Genomic DNA, 15,904 nt, shown 5'->3' on the forward strand with positions numbered 1-15,904 from the left:
GCTTTCCTAACTGACTGTGTAATGTATATTGGTTCCTGACTTCCCTGAAAAGTCACATATCATGGGGGCTATTCGATGCTAATGCAGAACGCCACAGGATGTTTTTGTGCTGGTCAAAGGCAGTCAAGTCTGGGGTGAACCAAGGGCTATATCTGTTCTTTGTTGTTTTTGAACGGGGCATGCTTATTTTAGATGGTGTGGAAAGCACTTTTAAAAGAGCAACCAGGCATCCTCTACTGACGGGATGAGGTCAATATCCTTCCAGGACACCCGGGCCAGGTCGATTAGAAAGGCCTGCTCACTCTAGTGTTTTAGGGAGGGTTTGATAGTGATGAGGGGTGGTCGTTTGTCCATGGACTGCTTAAGCATGCAGGCAATGAGGCAGTGATCGCTGAGATCCTGGTTGAAGACAGCAGAGGTGTATTTAGAGGGCAAGTTGGTCAGGATGATATCTAAGAGGGTGCCCGTGGTCACAGATTTAGGGTTGTACTTGGTAGGTTCCTTGATAATATCAAATCAAATTTTATTTGTCACATACACATGGTTAGCAGATGTTAATGCGAGTGTAGCGAAATGCTTGTGCTTCTAGTTCCGACAATGCAGTAATAACCAACGAGTAATCTAACCTAACAATTCCACAACTACTACCTTATACACACAAGTATAAAGGCATAAAGAATATGTACATAAAGATATATGAATGAGTGATGGTACAGAACGGCATAGGCAAGATGCAGTAGATGGTATCGAGTACAGCATATACATATGAGATGAGTTATGTAGGGTATGTAACCTTAAAGGTCCATAGTTTAAAGTGGCTAGTGATACATGTATTACATAAAGATGGCAAGATGCAGTAGATTATATAGAGTACAGTATATACATATACATATGAGATGAGTAATGTAAGGTATGTAAACAGATTAAGTGCCATTGTTTAAAGTGGCTAGTGATACATTTTTTTTCATTCATTTCCATCATTAAAGTGGCTGGGGTTGAGTCAGTATGTTGGCAGCAGCCACTCAATGTTAGTGGTGGCTGCTTAACAGTCTGATGGCCTTGAGATAGAAGCTGTTTTTCAGTCTCTCGGTCCCTGCTTTGATGCACCTGTACTGACCTTGCCTTCTGGGTGATAGCGGGGTGAACAGGCAGTGGCTCGGGTGGTTGTTGTCCTTGATGATCTTTATGGCCTTCCTGTGACATCAGGTGGTGTAGGTGTCCTGGAGGGCAGGTAGTTTGCCCCCGGTGATGCATTGTGCAGACCTCACTACCCTCTGGAGAGCCTTGCTGTTGTGGGTGGAGCAGTTGCCGTACCAGGCGGTGATACACCCTGACAGGATGCTCTCGATTGTGCATCTGTAAAAGTTTGTGAGGGTCTTAGAGGAAATTCTTCATCCTCGTTTTGAGGACTGGCGAAATAGAAGTGTTGTTTCCTTCCTTCACCACCTGGTGGCGGCCTGTCAGGAAGTTCAGGACTCAGATGCACAGGGCGGGGTTCAGACCCAGGATCCCGAGCTTAATGATGAGCTTGGAAGGTACTATAGTGTTGAAGGCTGAACTGCAGTCAATGAACAGTATTCTTACATAGGTATTCCTCTTGTCCAGATGGGACAGGGCAGTGTGATGGCAAATGCATCGTCTGTGGATCTATTGGGGCGGTATGCAAATTTAAGTGGGTCTAGTGTGTCAGGTAAGGTAGAGGTGATATGATCCTTAACTAGCCTCTCAAAGCACTTTATGATGACAGAAGTGAGTGCTACGCGGCGATAGTCATTTAGTTCAGTTACCTTTGTTTTCTTGGGTACGGGAGCAATGGTGGACATCTTGAAGCAAGTAGGGACAGCAGACTTGGATAGGGAGAGATTGAATATGTCCGTAAACACTCCAACCAGCCGGTCTGCGCATACTCTGAGGACGCAGATAGGGATGCCGTCTGGGCCGGCAGCCTTGCGAGGGTTAACACGTTTAAATGTCTTACCTCGTGTCGGCCACAGATAACGAGAGCCCACAGTCCTTGGGAGTGGGCTGTGTCGGTAGCACTGTGTTATCTTCAAAGCTTGCGAAGAAGGTATTTACTGGTCAAGGGAGCAAGACGTCGATGTCCGCGACATGGCTGGTTTTCCCTTCGTAATCCGGGATTGTCTGTAGATCCTGCTACACACGTCTCGTGTCGGAGCTGTTGAATTGCAGCTCCACTTTGTCTCTGGCGTTTTGCCTGTTTGATTGCCTTACGGAGGGAATAACTACCGTTTGTTTTCAACCATATTCCCATTCACCTTGCCATGATTAAATGCGATGGTTTGTGCTTTCAGTTTTGCGCGAATGCTGCCATCTATCCACGGTTTCTGATTAGGGTAGGTTTTAATAGTCACAGTGGGAACAACATCCACCATACACTTGCTGATGAACTCAGTCACAGTGTCAGTGTATACGTTGATGTTATTCTCAGAGGCTACCCGGAACATATCCCAGTCCGCGTGATCAAAACAATCTTGAAGCATGGATTCTGATTAGTCCTGGGTTGGGTAGGTTACTTTCTAAATGTAATCTGTTACTAGTTACCTGTCCAATTTTAATCAATAACGTAACTTTTGGATTACCCAAGCTCAGTAAAATAATCGGATTACATTCAGTCAAAAGTTTGGACACACCTACTCATTCCAGGATTTTTCTTTATTTGTGCTATTTTCTACATTGTAGAATAATAGTGAAGGCATCAAAAGTATGAAATAACACACATGGAATCACATGGAATGTAGTAACCAAAAAAAAAAAAAAAAGTGTTTAAACAAATCAAAATATATATTAAATTGGAGATTCTTCAAAGTAGCCACCCTTTGATGACAGCTTTGCACACTCTTGGCATTCTCTCAACAAGATTCATGAGACAGTCACCTGGAATGCATTTCAATTAACAGGTGTGCCTTCTTGAAAGTACATTTGTGGAATTTCTTTCCTTCTTTATGCGTCTGAGCCAATCAGTTGTGTTGTGACAAGGTAGGGCTGGTATACAGAAGATAGCCCTATTTAGTAAAATACCAAGTCCATATTATGGCAAGAACAGCCTAAATAAGCAAATATAAACGACAGTCCATCATTACTTTAAGACACGAAGGTCAGTGAATCTGGAAAATGTCAAGAACTTTGAAAGTTTCTTCAAGTGCAGTCGCAAAAACCATCAAGCACTATGATGAAACTGGCTCTCATGAGGATGTCCACAGGAAAAGACCGACCCAGAGTTACCTCCACTGCAGAGGATAAGTTCATTAGAGTTAACTGCATTTCAGATTGCAGCCCAAATAAATGCTTCACACAGTTCAAGTAACAGACACAGCTCAACATCAACTGTTCAGAGGAGTCTGCATGAATCAGGCCTTCATGGTCAAATTGCTGCAAGGAAACCACTACTAAAGGGACACCAATAAGAAGAAGAGACTTGCTTTGACCAAGAAACACGAGCAATGGATATTAGACAAGCGGAAATCTGTCCTTCGGTCTGATGAGTCTGAACTTACGATTTTTTGGTTCTAACCACCAAATCTTTGTGAGACGCAAAGTAGGTGAACGGATTATCTCTGCATGTGTGGTTCCCACCATGAAGCATGGAGGAGGAGGTGTGATGGTGTGGGGGTGCTTTGCTGGTGACACGGATTTATTTAGAATTCAAGTCAAACTTAACCAGCATGGCTACCACAGCATTCTGAAGCGATACACCATCTGATCAGGTTTGCACTTAGTGGGACTCTCATTTGTTTTTCAACAGGACAATGACCCAACACACCGCCAGGCTATGTAAGGGCTATTTGACCAAGTAGGAGAGTGATGGAGCATCAGATGACTTGGCCTCCATAATCACCTGACCTCAACCCAATTGAGATGGTTTGGGATAAGTTGGACAGCAGAGTGAAGGAAAAGCAGCAAACAAGTGCTCATCATATGTGGTAAGACTGTTGGACAAGCAATCCAGGTGAAGCTGGTTGAGAGAATGCCAAGAGTGTGTAAAGCTCTCAAGGCAAATGGTGGCTACTTTGAAGAATTTCAAATATATTTTATATAAATATATAACACTTTTTTGGTTACTACATGATTACATACGTGTTATTTCATAGTTTTGATGTCAACACTATTATTCTACAATGTAGAAAAAGTGTAAAAAAAGAAAGAAAAACCCTTGAATGAGTTGGTGTCGACTTCTGACTGGTACTGTACTTTCAGATATTTATCAAATATGTAGTCATTACCTGATCATGTATGGATCCGTATTTCTCACAAAAGTAATAATTTAAAAAAATATCCTTACATGATATATAATATACATCTTCATATGTCTGACTGAAAATGGACTAAAGCTGACTCATGATCAATGTCCAGCGCCCAAATTAAATGAACCTGTTCAGGTGCCAAAAATCATTGTGTTTCTTCACATGAAGGTGACATAGCTGAGCATACATTTGCACCATATTCAGTCGTAGACTACAAGGCACAGAAAAGCAAACATTGTCATTTTTAATCCAAAGCACATCTCTGCCATTTTTTTAAATGCAGCACAGCAAAGCCAAAGCTGCAATCACAACATGTTTTCTGTAAAGATGCAAATGTAGGCCAATCTTTGCTAAAAATGTATTTAACAGAAAATACAACTTGCACACACACAGTTGTTATGGATGTGATGGGTGCAGATTGGGTCGTCAGCGGCGTTCCCTCATAGTCCAGACCCAAGGTGGTGGTAGTGTTGGTCTGTGATCCACTCCAAACTGTTAATGCATAAATCAAAATTGTGTCAAATGGCAAGAAAATTTCATTTCACATAACCATACCGAAAAGGTAGCTACTCTACCGGTTTCATTCATGATGAGAAAACTAACTGAAACAAGCTAGCTAGCTAGCTTATTTTAACCAGTAATACAAAATACACTAAAACATTTAAAAAATGTTAGCTGTCACCTAGAGGATTAATAGGGGGTAAAAAAAAAACATCCTTGAAGGGAAGTAAATGTTATTTGTTAGTGTTAGATTAATTTAGTTCTTATGTGTTCATTAACCAATTCAATTTAAAACACTGTCTGTTTAAGAATTTGTAAGCTTCTTATTTGCATAAAATAGACAGACCAGTCAATCAAAATTCACCAATAGCATTTATTCTCGAGAGCGCTCTACTTAAAATACCATGTACATCAGTTTATATACCACATATAACGTCATCGCGTTTTTTAGATGTCCCTCCTCTTCTCCGACAAAGACAAAGCAGAATCAAAAGTCCATTCCAACCCACATACATTACACACTATATCTGGACTATCTCCTGAAGTCTCACCACAGTTTATTACCACTTAGCAGACAGTTCCAGTCCCCCCCAGATACGGAAAACCTGGAGGGTTTATTTTATACCCACAGAGTTATAGCTGGGTCGGTTCAAACATAGGCACACACATACATTCCTTCATCCACAATGGTTATAATTTACAATTAGCCCTTGTCCATGCTACATAACCTCTTTCTTATGAACTAACATTATTAATCAGATATAGTAAAACAGGGTAGAGTTTAATTAGTTATAGTTATAAATGTATACATTGTTTAGCCATTATTCATACAATTCATAACAGTTAGCTAGCTAGGCTACCAGTTAGCTTTTACTCCCCTATCAAGCCTAGCTAGCTAGCCCTACTGATTGCTGGCCAAATTAGCTAACGTTCTTGATTCTAGTTACTAAGATAAATAAAACATCTAAAATTAGCTACTCTAACTTATTTGAAGTATTTTCTGAACAGCATCTCACTTCTTTGTTTCTTCAGTTGTCAAGTCGACCACATACCGCTTACAGACTCATAAGTCAATAGCCGGCCATACCATGAATGATATCTGGAGGAATTTCATATTTGACAAATTATTGCTTTAAACTCAGAAATATATCAGAAATAATCTTTATTTTCAGCATATCAAGATCCAGATATGGACCTCAGCCAAGAGAAGCATATCTGGAATCAATATACTTTGTTATCTTGGAATGTGTTGGGAAAACACATATGCGATGCATACAGTCAGTATTTGCTAACATGAAGAGAGAAAATAGGATATCACATACACTACATGACCAAAAGCATGCTCGTCAAACATTTAATTTCAAAGTAATGGGCATTAATATGGAGATGGGTCTCCCCTTTGCTGCTGGAATTACCTCCACTCTCCTGGGAAGGCTTTCCACTTGATGTTGGAAAATTGCGTCGGGGACATGCTTCTATTCAGCCACAAGGGCATTAATGAGGTTGGGCACTTGTGTTGGGAGATTAGGCCTGGCTTGTAATAGGCGTTCCAATTCATCCCAATGGGGTTGAGATGAGGGCTCTGTGCAGGCCAGTCAAGGTCTTATAAACCGATCTCGATAAAACATTTCTGTATGACCTTGCTATGTGCACGGGGGCATTGTCAAGCTGAAACAGGAAAGGGCCTTGCCCAAACTGTTGCTACAAAGTTGGAAGCACGGAATCATCTAGAATGTCATTGTATGCTGTAACGTTAGGAATTCCCTTCACTGGAACTAAGGGGCCTAGCCAAACCCATGAAAAACAATCCCAGAGCATTGTTCCAAAGTTTACAGTTAGCACTATGGATTGGGGCAGGTAGCGTTCTCCTGGCATCCGTCAAATCCAGATGTCTGTCGGACTACCGGATGGTGAAGTATGATTCATCACTCCAGAGAACGCGTTTCCAGTGCTCCAGTGTCCAATGGCGACGAGCTTTACACCACTCCAGCCGACGCTGGGCATGGTGATCATTGGGCATGGTGATCTTAGGCTTGTGTGCGGCTGCTCGGCCATGGAAATTCACTTCATGAAGCTACTGACAAACAATTATTGTGCTGACGTTGCTTCCAAAGGCCGTTTGGAACTCGGTAGTGAGTGTTGCAACCAAGGACAGATGATTTTTATGCTCTGTGCTTCTCCACTCGCCGATCCCATTCTGTGAGGTTGTGTGGCCTAACACTTTGCTGCTGAACCGTTGATGCTCCTAGACGTTTCCAAATGCTCTAGCAGGGCAGAGATTTGACAAACTGAATTGTTGGAAAGGTGGCATCCTATGACCGTGTCACGTTGAAAGTCACTGAGCTCTTCAGTGAGGCCATTCTACTGCCGATGTTTGTCTATGGAGATTGCATGTCTGTGTGCTAAATTCTATACACCGGTCAGCAACGGGTGTGGCTGAAATAGCAGAACACACCCATTTGTCAGGATATGATATAAATCCACAAAACATTAATTGGAAATGGTCTGTAATTCTCTAGAATATCAAAAACATGTCATGTGAAGATATCCCCTGATATGGACCCTTTTCGCCTAGTGCCTCATTGATTGAGACAACAGTTGCAGTCAGTAGTTGTGTGGTTGTGGTCTGTAGTTGTGGTCAGTAGTTGTAGGCAGTATAGGGTGACCAGACGTCCCCATTTTCCGGGGACAGTCCCCGGCTGGAGCTGTCCCTGGAAATGTCCCCGGTTTTCATTTCAGAAATCTGGTCACCTTCAGTCAGTAGTTTTGTGGTTGTGGTCAGTAGTTGTGATTCAAGTTGTGGTCCGTAGTTGTGTGGTCAGCAGTAGCCAGTAGATGTGTGGTCAATAGTTGTGTGATTGTGGTCAGTAGTAGCCAGTAGTTGTGGTCAGTAGTTGTGTGGTTGGGGTGAGTTGTGGTCATTAGTGGTCAGTAGTTGTGGTCCATAGTTGTGTGGTTGCAGTCAGTAGTTGTGTTTGGTAGTTGTGTGGTCGGCGTTATGCAGTGTAATGTTAGTCAAATGCAAAAGTGCTGTTTTCCTTCATTCATTTTCTACATCCTGTTTCTGCTTGTTAAGGTCCATCAAAAATTGCAGTCCGTGTTGAAATCTGAGAAAACAAATGGTTCTGAGAATGAGTATCCATAGCAACGGACATGAGAGCTGTTAGCTGACGTTAACTAGTTACTTTCCATCACTCAACTCCAATAAGCAGCTTTAATTTTTTATTGGTAAAAGCGAATTTTGTTCCAATTTTTTAATTTAAATAGCAGAGAAGTGGACAAAGATTTCATATACTTTGTTTTAGTCTAACTTGTTGGGGGAGTGGTCAAACGGCAGTTGTTTATAAGAGTTCACAGAAAATGTTATTGATGCGGTTACTAAAACAGCTGTAACTTTGATCTATAAGGGATATTTTTGTTCAGACGATAGATTTGAATAGCAGATAAGTAGACAAATGTGTCATGCCCAATAACTTGTCTAACTTGTTGGGAAAGTGGTCAAAATGTCAGCGGTTTATAAAAAAAAGTTAGAGGAAATGGCTGACTCGGTTAGCTAAACAGCTGTATCGTTTGATCGGTATAAGATGTTTTTGTTCCGAGTTCAGATTTGATAAGCAGAGAAGTAGAGAAAGATTTCATACGCTCTAACTTTTTGTCTCAGTTGTTGGCAAAGTGGTCAACGTAAATGGAAGTGATAATGTCACACTTGGGAGATTTAGAATGTTGAAAAGTCCTATGAAAGTGAAGATGGACAAAAAGGACAAAGTTGTATACAAGCAACTCAATCCAGACCCGTAAACACAATGTAAAGTTTGAGTGGCTTTTTTGGTTTACACGGTGTAAGAGGAATTAGGTGCTAAAGCAAAACTAGAAGAAAAATAAGAAGTAGTATGTCAAATGTTTAAAGTAGGGACTGTTGCTTCGCAAACACTAATAAATTGCATGAATTCCTGCACAATGCGATCAGTTAACAGTTCTAAACATGTATTTTTATTCTATGCGCTGTCCGGAGCGACTGAGCTGGAGGAACGAGGTATTAATCCTGCTGTAGGATTCATTGCAGCCAGTATGTCTAACGAACTACTCAAATGAACGAGTCACTCTGAAAAATCAATCATGACTCTCAAGTCAGTAAAAATCGTCTTTCAAAAAGAATGAATCGTTCTCAAACTGCACATCACTACTCAACCACAAAAAAGTAATTTACTTGATTCAAGATAGTGTAGTTAGACAAAGCAAGGAAAGTACATTTCTAAATGGGATGTCGTTTTTGAGGGGGATTTGCTGCTGTTGGTAAGTAATGCATCTTGCTAGCTTCTAAAACAACTTACTCAACCTTTAATTTCTCCTTTTACTGAACGTGCTTCTGCAGGCACTTCCACAATCTCATTAGTAATTAACACATGAGCTAATTAACACAGGTGCGTCACCATAATTAAAGGTCTAATTCTGGACCGAATTATTGCAAATGACGTGGAAAGGCTTAATTTGTGCTAATTACATGATACATTGATTTGATTAAAGTTAGCAACACTTGGTTTACTGACCTCTTGAGAAGGTACATTAATTTATCCTTTAAATGTCAAGGGCAAAAACAGAATAACATGATATAAAAATGCGTATTTAGATTTTTTTAAATGTACAGAATTAAGATGCAATGGCATCTCAGAAAAATATGTAGTGTATATGTAGTGAGCTCATGTCAAATTAAGAATGTATTGATTGTAGGCAACCAAAGCCTATCAATGTTCGAATAAAAAAGATTCCAAAGCATCTGTGGAAAGAATTAACAATTTTTGGCAGAGAAACAATGCGCATTTCACTTTTTAAATTATAATAACTAAAAAGGCATGTCTGAAACTGAAGCCATGGGCATGATGTTTAATCAAATTATGTCACGTTGACTTTTATTAGCATACCATACTTTTAATTATGTTAATCGGATCATTTGTTAATTAATTTATTACCCTCCCCCGCGCATCACACAGCTCTCTCTAACACACAGCTTACACATGTTCAAAGACACACACTTATTTATTTACCTATGAAGTTCTTGAACAACCATGAGATCATAAATGTTTTAATAACTGTTAGTTGCATGTGTATATCAATCAATCACATTTATTTATAAAGCCCTTTTTCACATCAGCAGATGTCACTAAGTGCTATACAGAAACCCAGACTAAAACCCCAAACAGCAAGCAATGCATATGTAGGAGCACAGTGGCTAGGAAAAACTCCATAGAAAGGCAGGAACCTAGGAAGAGAGGAACCAGGCTCTGATGGGTGGTCAGTCCTCTTCTGGCTGTGCAGAGTGGAGATAAGAGTACATGGCCATTTAAGGCCAGATTCTACTTCAAGATGTTCATAGATGACCAGCAGGATCAAATAATAATCACAGTGGTTGTAGAAGATGCAACAGGTACCTTAGGAGTAAATGTCAGTTGCCTTTTTGTAGCCGAGCAGCGAGGTCCAGAAAGCAGGTGCGGTCTAGAGAGAGTCGAAAACAGCAGGTCCGGGACAAGGTTGCACGCCCGGTGAACAGGTCAGGGTTCCCTAGCCCAGGCAGAACAGTTGAAACTGCTGCCTCAGTTTGTATGATGGCAATTTGCATATACTCCAGAATGTTATGAAGAGTGATCAGATTAATTGCAAAGTCCCTCTTTGCCATGCAAATGACTGAATCCCCCAAAAACATTTCCACTGCATTTCAGCCCTGCCACAAAAGGACCAGTTGACATTGTGTCAGTGATTCTCTCGTTAACACAGGTGTGAGTGTTGACGAGGATAAGACTGGAGATCCCTCTGTCATGCTGATTGAGTTCGAATAACAGACTGGAAGCATCAAAAGAAGGGTGGTGCTTGGAATCATTCCTCTGTCAATCATCTTCCTCTGTCAACCATGGTTACCTGCAAGGAAACACGTGCAGTCATCATTGCTTTGCACAAAAAGAGCTTCACAGGCAAGGATATTGCCGCCAGTAAGATTGCATCTAAATCAACCATTTATCGGATCATCAAGAACTTCAAGGAGAGCGGTTATATTGTTGTGAAGTCGGCTTCAGGGCACCCAAGAAAGTCCAGCTAGCGCCAGGACCGTCTCCTAAAGTTGATTCAGCTGCAGGATCGTGGCACCACCAGTACAGAGCTTGCTCAGGAATGGCAGCAGGCAGGTATGAGTGCATCTGCACGCACAGTGAGGCAAAGACTTTTGGAGGATGGCCTGGTGTCAAGAAGGGCAGCAAAGAAGCCACTTCTCTCCAGGAAAAACATCAGGGACAGACTGATATTCTGCAAAAGGTACAGGGATTGGACTGCTGAGGACTGTGGTAAAGTCATTTTCCTCTGATGAATCCCCTTTCCGATTGTTTGGGGCATCCGGAAAAAAGCTTGTCCGGGGAAGACAAGGTGAGCGCTACCATCAGTCCTGTGTCATGCCAACAGTAAAGCATCCTGAGACAATTCATGCGTTGGGTTGCTTCTCAGCCAAGGGAGTGGGCTCACTCACACTTCTGCCTAAGAACACAGCCATGAATAAAGAATGGTACCAACATATCCTCTGAAAGAAACTTCTCCCAACCATCCAGGAACAGTTTGGTGATGAACAATGCTTTTTTTCAGCATGATGGAGCACCTTGCCATGAGGCAAAAGTGATAACTAAGTGGCTCGGGGAACAAAACATCAATATTTTGGGTCAGGATGTGGCCCAGAAGTTAATTGACAGCATGCCAGGGCAGATTACAGAGGTCTTGAAAAAGAAGGGTCAATACTGCAAATATTGACTCTTTGCATGAACTTCATGTAATTGTAAAAACAAAAAAGCCTTTGACGCCTATGAAATGCTTGTAATTATACTTCAGTATTCCATAGTAACATCTGACAAATATCTAAAAGACACTGAAGCAGAAAACTCTTTAAAGTAATATTGGTGTCATTCTCAAAACTTTTGGCCACGACTGTAGTCTTTACCGCTGTTCCTGACAAACTATCAGCTATCAATGCTAAGCTTATCCAGTCGAACTGATCTTCAGTCACTAAATCCACTGCGATCCCAAACCTGTCAATGCATAACACAAGTCCTCCAATTTAAAACATCTATTCTAAAGCTAAGACTACCCTCCATTACTGAAAAACATGCTGACATGTTCCGAGTCAGAATCGTTTTTGTTCAGGTCACAAAATGTTCTGTCATCATGACATGTTGGACATATTTAAAAAGCAACTGGTATCAGACAGGTTTACTTCCTTTTTTTTCTTGAGATTAGAAGTCATGTTTTACAAGTCATTTTTTGATGCAAAGTAATTTGACCTTTTCCATTACTCTTGTGCCATGCATGCACTCTTTAAAAATACCATGCATATACTACAAGCAATATACAAAAATGCACATAAGTGCAAATGGATATTGCAAATGGATGAAACAAATAAGAAAAAAGTGTAATGGGTATATAATCCAGTGTATATCCATTTGAATTCAATCTCTTTTACATATTTGCCCAATGTAGATGCTCTGAAAGGGAATTTTTGGACCAATTTTTTTTTCCATTTCGTCCTCATATTTGCATAGGTTGTATGTTATACCCTATTTTACATAATCTGAGGTTTTTGTGTTGTGCTCACCGTCAGTTGAGACACAACATGCTCTTGAATAGAGGGTGGGGTCAACTTTCAAATGGTAGCATAAATATGGTTGGAGGTCCACACGTCAGAGAATGGGACTGTTGTTTTAAATTATACTGTCAATCCTCCATAGAAACCTATTGAAATGGTAGAAATATCGATAATAGAATAGACACGCCCAATTAGGTTGACATCCGATGGTGGGTGGACCGGAGGCCATCTTTGTGGTAGTAATTAGAAGATGTAAATTCAATTTACATTTCAATGGTGTACCAGCTAAATTGCAGTGGTCTGAAGGGATATGTCAATTCTAAGAATTATATTTCTATGATTGAAAGAACACTCATACTGTATTCAAGAGCATGTTGTCTCTCAACTGATGGCAGGCACAACACAAAAACCTCAGATGTAAAGTAGGGTCTAAAATACAACATATGCAAATATTTAAAACATGAGTTTATATGTATTTAGATAAAAAAATGTAAAGTCTTAATTTTTATAAAACTACATTGAACAAAAATTTTAACGCAGCATGTAATGTGTTAGTCCCATGTTTCATGAGCTGAAATAAGAAGCTGATTAAACAGCATTATCCTTACATAGGTGCACCTTGTGCTGGGGACAATAGGCCACTTTAAAATGTACAGTTTTGTCACAACACAATGCCACAGATGTCTCATGTTGAGGGAGCGCACAATTGGCATGCTGACTGCAGGAATTTCCACCTAGCGCTATTGACAGATCATTTTATGTTAATTTCTCTACCATAAACTGAGGCATTTGGTAGTGCGTCCAACAGGCCTCACAACCGCAGACCACGAGGGGGGAGTGGCCTGCAACCCTGCCCAGTCATGTGAAATCCATACATTAGGGCCTAATTTATTAATTTAAATGGACTGGTTTCCTTATATGAACTGTAACTATAGAAACCTTTGAAATTGTTGCATTTCATATTTTTGTTCAGTATATATTTTTAAAGAAATTATAAAATAGTTTGAAAGCTTTTAAATAATATCAAACTCAACCGTTTATCTTTTCCAGTGATGAAGACAGATGTCTCATGGTATGGGGCATGCAAAACAGGTCAAATTTGAGCACCTTTATCTCCTGAATGTTTTGGCATTCAGGTCCAAAATAACTTTCTGACCCATTCTTCCACGAGCAAACATGTATGGAAAGGTTTGTTTAAATCAAAAGGGATGTTGTCAAAAAATGACTGAATTTAAATGGGTTTACCCTAATCATATATCCTGAGACAAAGAGGACCAGGTCAGATGAGGACTTCAAACACTGAGGTGAGAACAGAGGAATCAAATGCAGAGAAATGAGGAGTATCTGCTTGCTATAAAGAAAGTGAGTGGGTTGGTTGGCTGGCAGAAATGTTGCTCTGGAACCCTCTCCGTTCCTTCAGCTACATTATGTGAATTAACTTAACAGGAGAAAACAAATCCCTGTTCTAACTACCTATACATTTCCCATAAGGAACTGGACAGGCAATGTGACGAGGTAGGCTCATTTGCTCTTCCCTCAAATTGCAATTTAAGTAAAGCATGCTGGATGCCTAACAGGGATTTGTTTTCACATTTAATGTAGATGAAGGCACGGAGAGGATTAAGTAAAGAACTCTCAGTAAGCACCTGAGACATTTTGCTGTGTTAGACTGCCCCCTGTCAAGCTTTTGCAAGCACAAGAGAAAATGCAGTTCTGTTCCATTGAGGAAAGCGCAGATGGCAGATGGCAGATGGTCAGAATATAAGCCTATGCCCCACCATAAACCAAAAGAGCAACAGTGAAAATAGTAGCAAAATGTCTCAGGTGTAAAGGCCTACTGAGTGCTTTTTTTTCTCCTGTCTGTTCCTTCATCTACATTTATGAAATGTGAAATTAAATCCCTGTTAGACATCCAGCATGCTGTACTTTTCCCATTGAAATTAAATTTCAATTCAATAATTGAAATTTTGAATTTCAATTCACTTTAATTTACCCTACATAAAAGGTATGCTGTTCATAGCCAGGCCTACCTACCTACACCTGGATAGCCTACTGACAGAATAACCTAAAATAGTCCTACCCCTTAGGCTGGCTCTTTGAATGTAGACATGTTTTATCTATGTTCCTCAGCATTTTTGTTGGAATTATGTTTTACTGTAAGAAAATAAACATATCAAAAACAACAGAAATGCTTATCCTTTGCAATAACCCATTAAAGGACATGAACAGTCAAAATCATGCTTTTCATTAAATTGGGTGATATTTGATGGAAACCAGATCAAAGATATTCTCTGGAGATGATTTTACTGCAACACTGCATCCAAGTTGCTACATTTGCTGTCAGTCAAGGCGAGCTCATCAATTTAAGCTCAATTTAAGCTCCCTGCCCACTGTCTGTTTTTTGTTTAGTATTTTACCCCCTTTTCCTCCCCAATTTCATGATTACGATCTTGTCTCATTGCTGCAACTCCCCAACAGGCTTGGAAGAGGCGAAAGTTGAGTCATGTGTCCTCCGAAACCATGTGTCCTCCGAAACATGACCCATCAAACCATGCCACCTGCTCCCTTAACCCTGGAAGCCAGCTGCACCAATGTGCTGGAGGAAACACCGTTCAACTGACAACCGAGGCAGCCTGCAGGCACCCAGCCCGCCACAAGGAGTTGCTAGAGCGCGATGAGCCAAGTAAATCCCCCGGCCAAACCCTCCCCTAACCCGGACGACACTGGACCAATTGTGCGCCGCCCTATGGAACTCCCGATCGGTAATAACACAGCCTGGGATTGACGCCACAACACTGCGATGCAGTACCTTAAACCGCTGCGCCACTCGGAAGGCCTCAGCCTGTGTTTTCAAACGTCCTGGTAGTTAGCAATGAGAGAAAAAGTACTTATCAAAATGAATGTTAAGCACCTTTAAGCCATTTGAAGCTAAAGAGTCATGTCCATTGGCCAGTCTTGTTCTTTGGGTCTGGAATTTTCCCATGCAGGATATGCCCCTCATATGTTACTTTGCATACAGACAAGAAGTGTGAATTGCCTTTTTACAATATTAAAGTGAATGTCTTCATATGGCTTACTGGGTACCTGTAGGGCAGGCTATTTACCTTGTTGATGCCTTCGTGCATACATTCAATGCGACATTCAGATACGCCAAAATTCGGTACCGCACTGTCGCTTTATTGAAAGTGGGGGCGTGGCAATTAGCAGTGGGTGTTGAATGGGACTGTGAAGTCCCCCAAAACAAAATGTTCATAATTCCAGTTTATTATGTGCTTTGTTATTTAAGTTATTTAGATAACATAAATAGCACAACTCTTATATATGCTTAATCGTGTACTAAACTGAAATATGTGTGCATCGCCATCTTTATTAAGGGACAATGTAGCCCGTGCAAGTATTATAACTTCCAACGAACTAAATTAAATATTTGATGTCCAAATGTAAATGCCCATTTCAAAGATATTACACTGAATTGTGTAGGTTGTTTTGAAGTCAAAACGCACGTTTATCTAAGTCCAATGTGCATTAA

At 40.7% G+C, this 15,904-nt stretch overlaps 1 long non-coding RNA gene across 1 annotated transcript; it reads right to left on the reverse strand.

Annotated features, from left to right (window-relative positions):
- Positions 1-4,299: 4,299 nt before the first annotated feature.
- Positions 4,300-15,514, reverse strand: LOC109890952 (uncharacterized). The gene is made up of 3 exons (XR_002255480.2): positions 15,480-15,514; positions 15,287-15,382; positions 4,300-4,754 (listed from the first exon to the last, which is right to left on the reverse strand). It is a non-coding gene; the product is annotated as an uncharacterized LOC109890952 (long non-coding RNA).
- Positions 15,515-15,904: the final 390 nt, after the last annotated feature.

This window comes from Oncorhynchus kisutch, linkage group LG5 (genome assembly GCF_002021735.2).
Source record: "Oncorhynchus kisutch isolate 150728-3 linkage group LG5, Okis_V2, whole genome shotgun sequence".
In the NCBI taxonomy this organism is placed as follows: domain Eukaryota; kingdom Metazoa; phylum Chordata; class Actinopteri; order Salmoniformes; family Salmonidae; genus Oncorhynchus; species Oncorhynchus kisutch.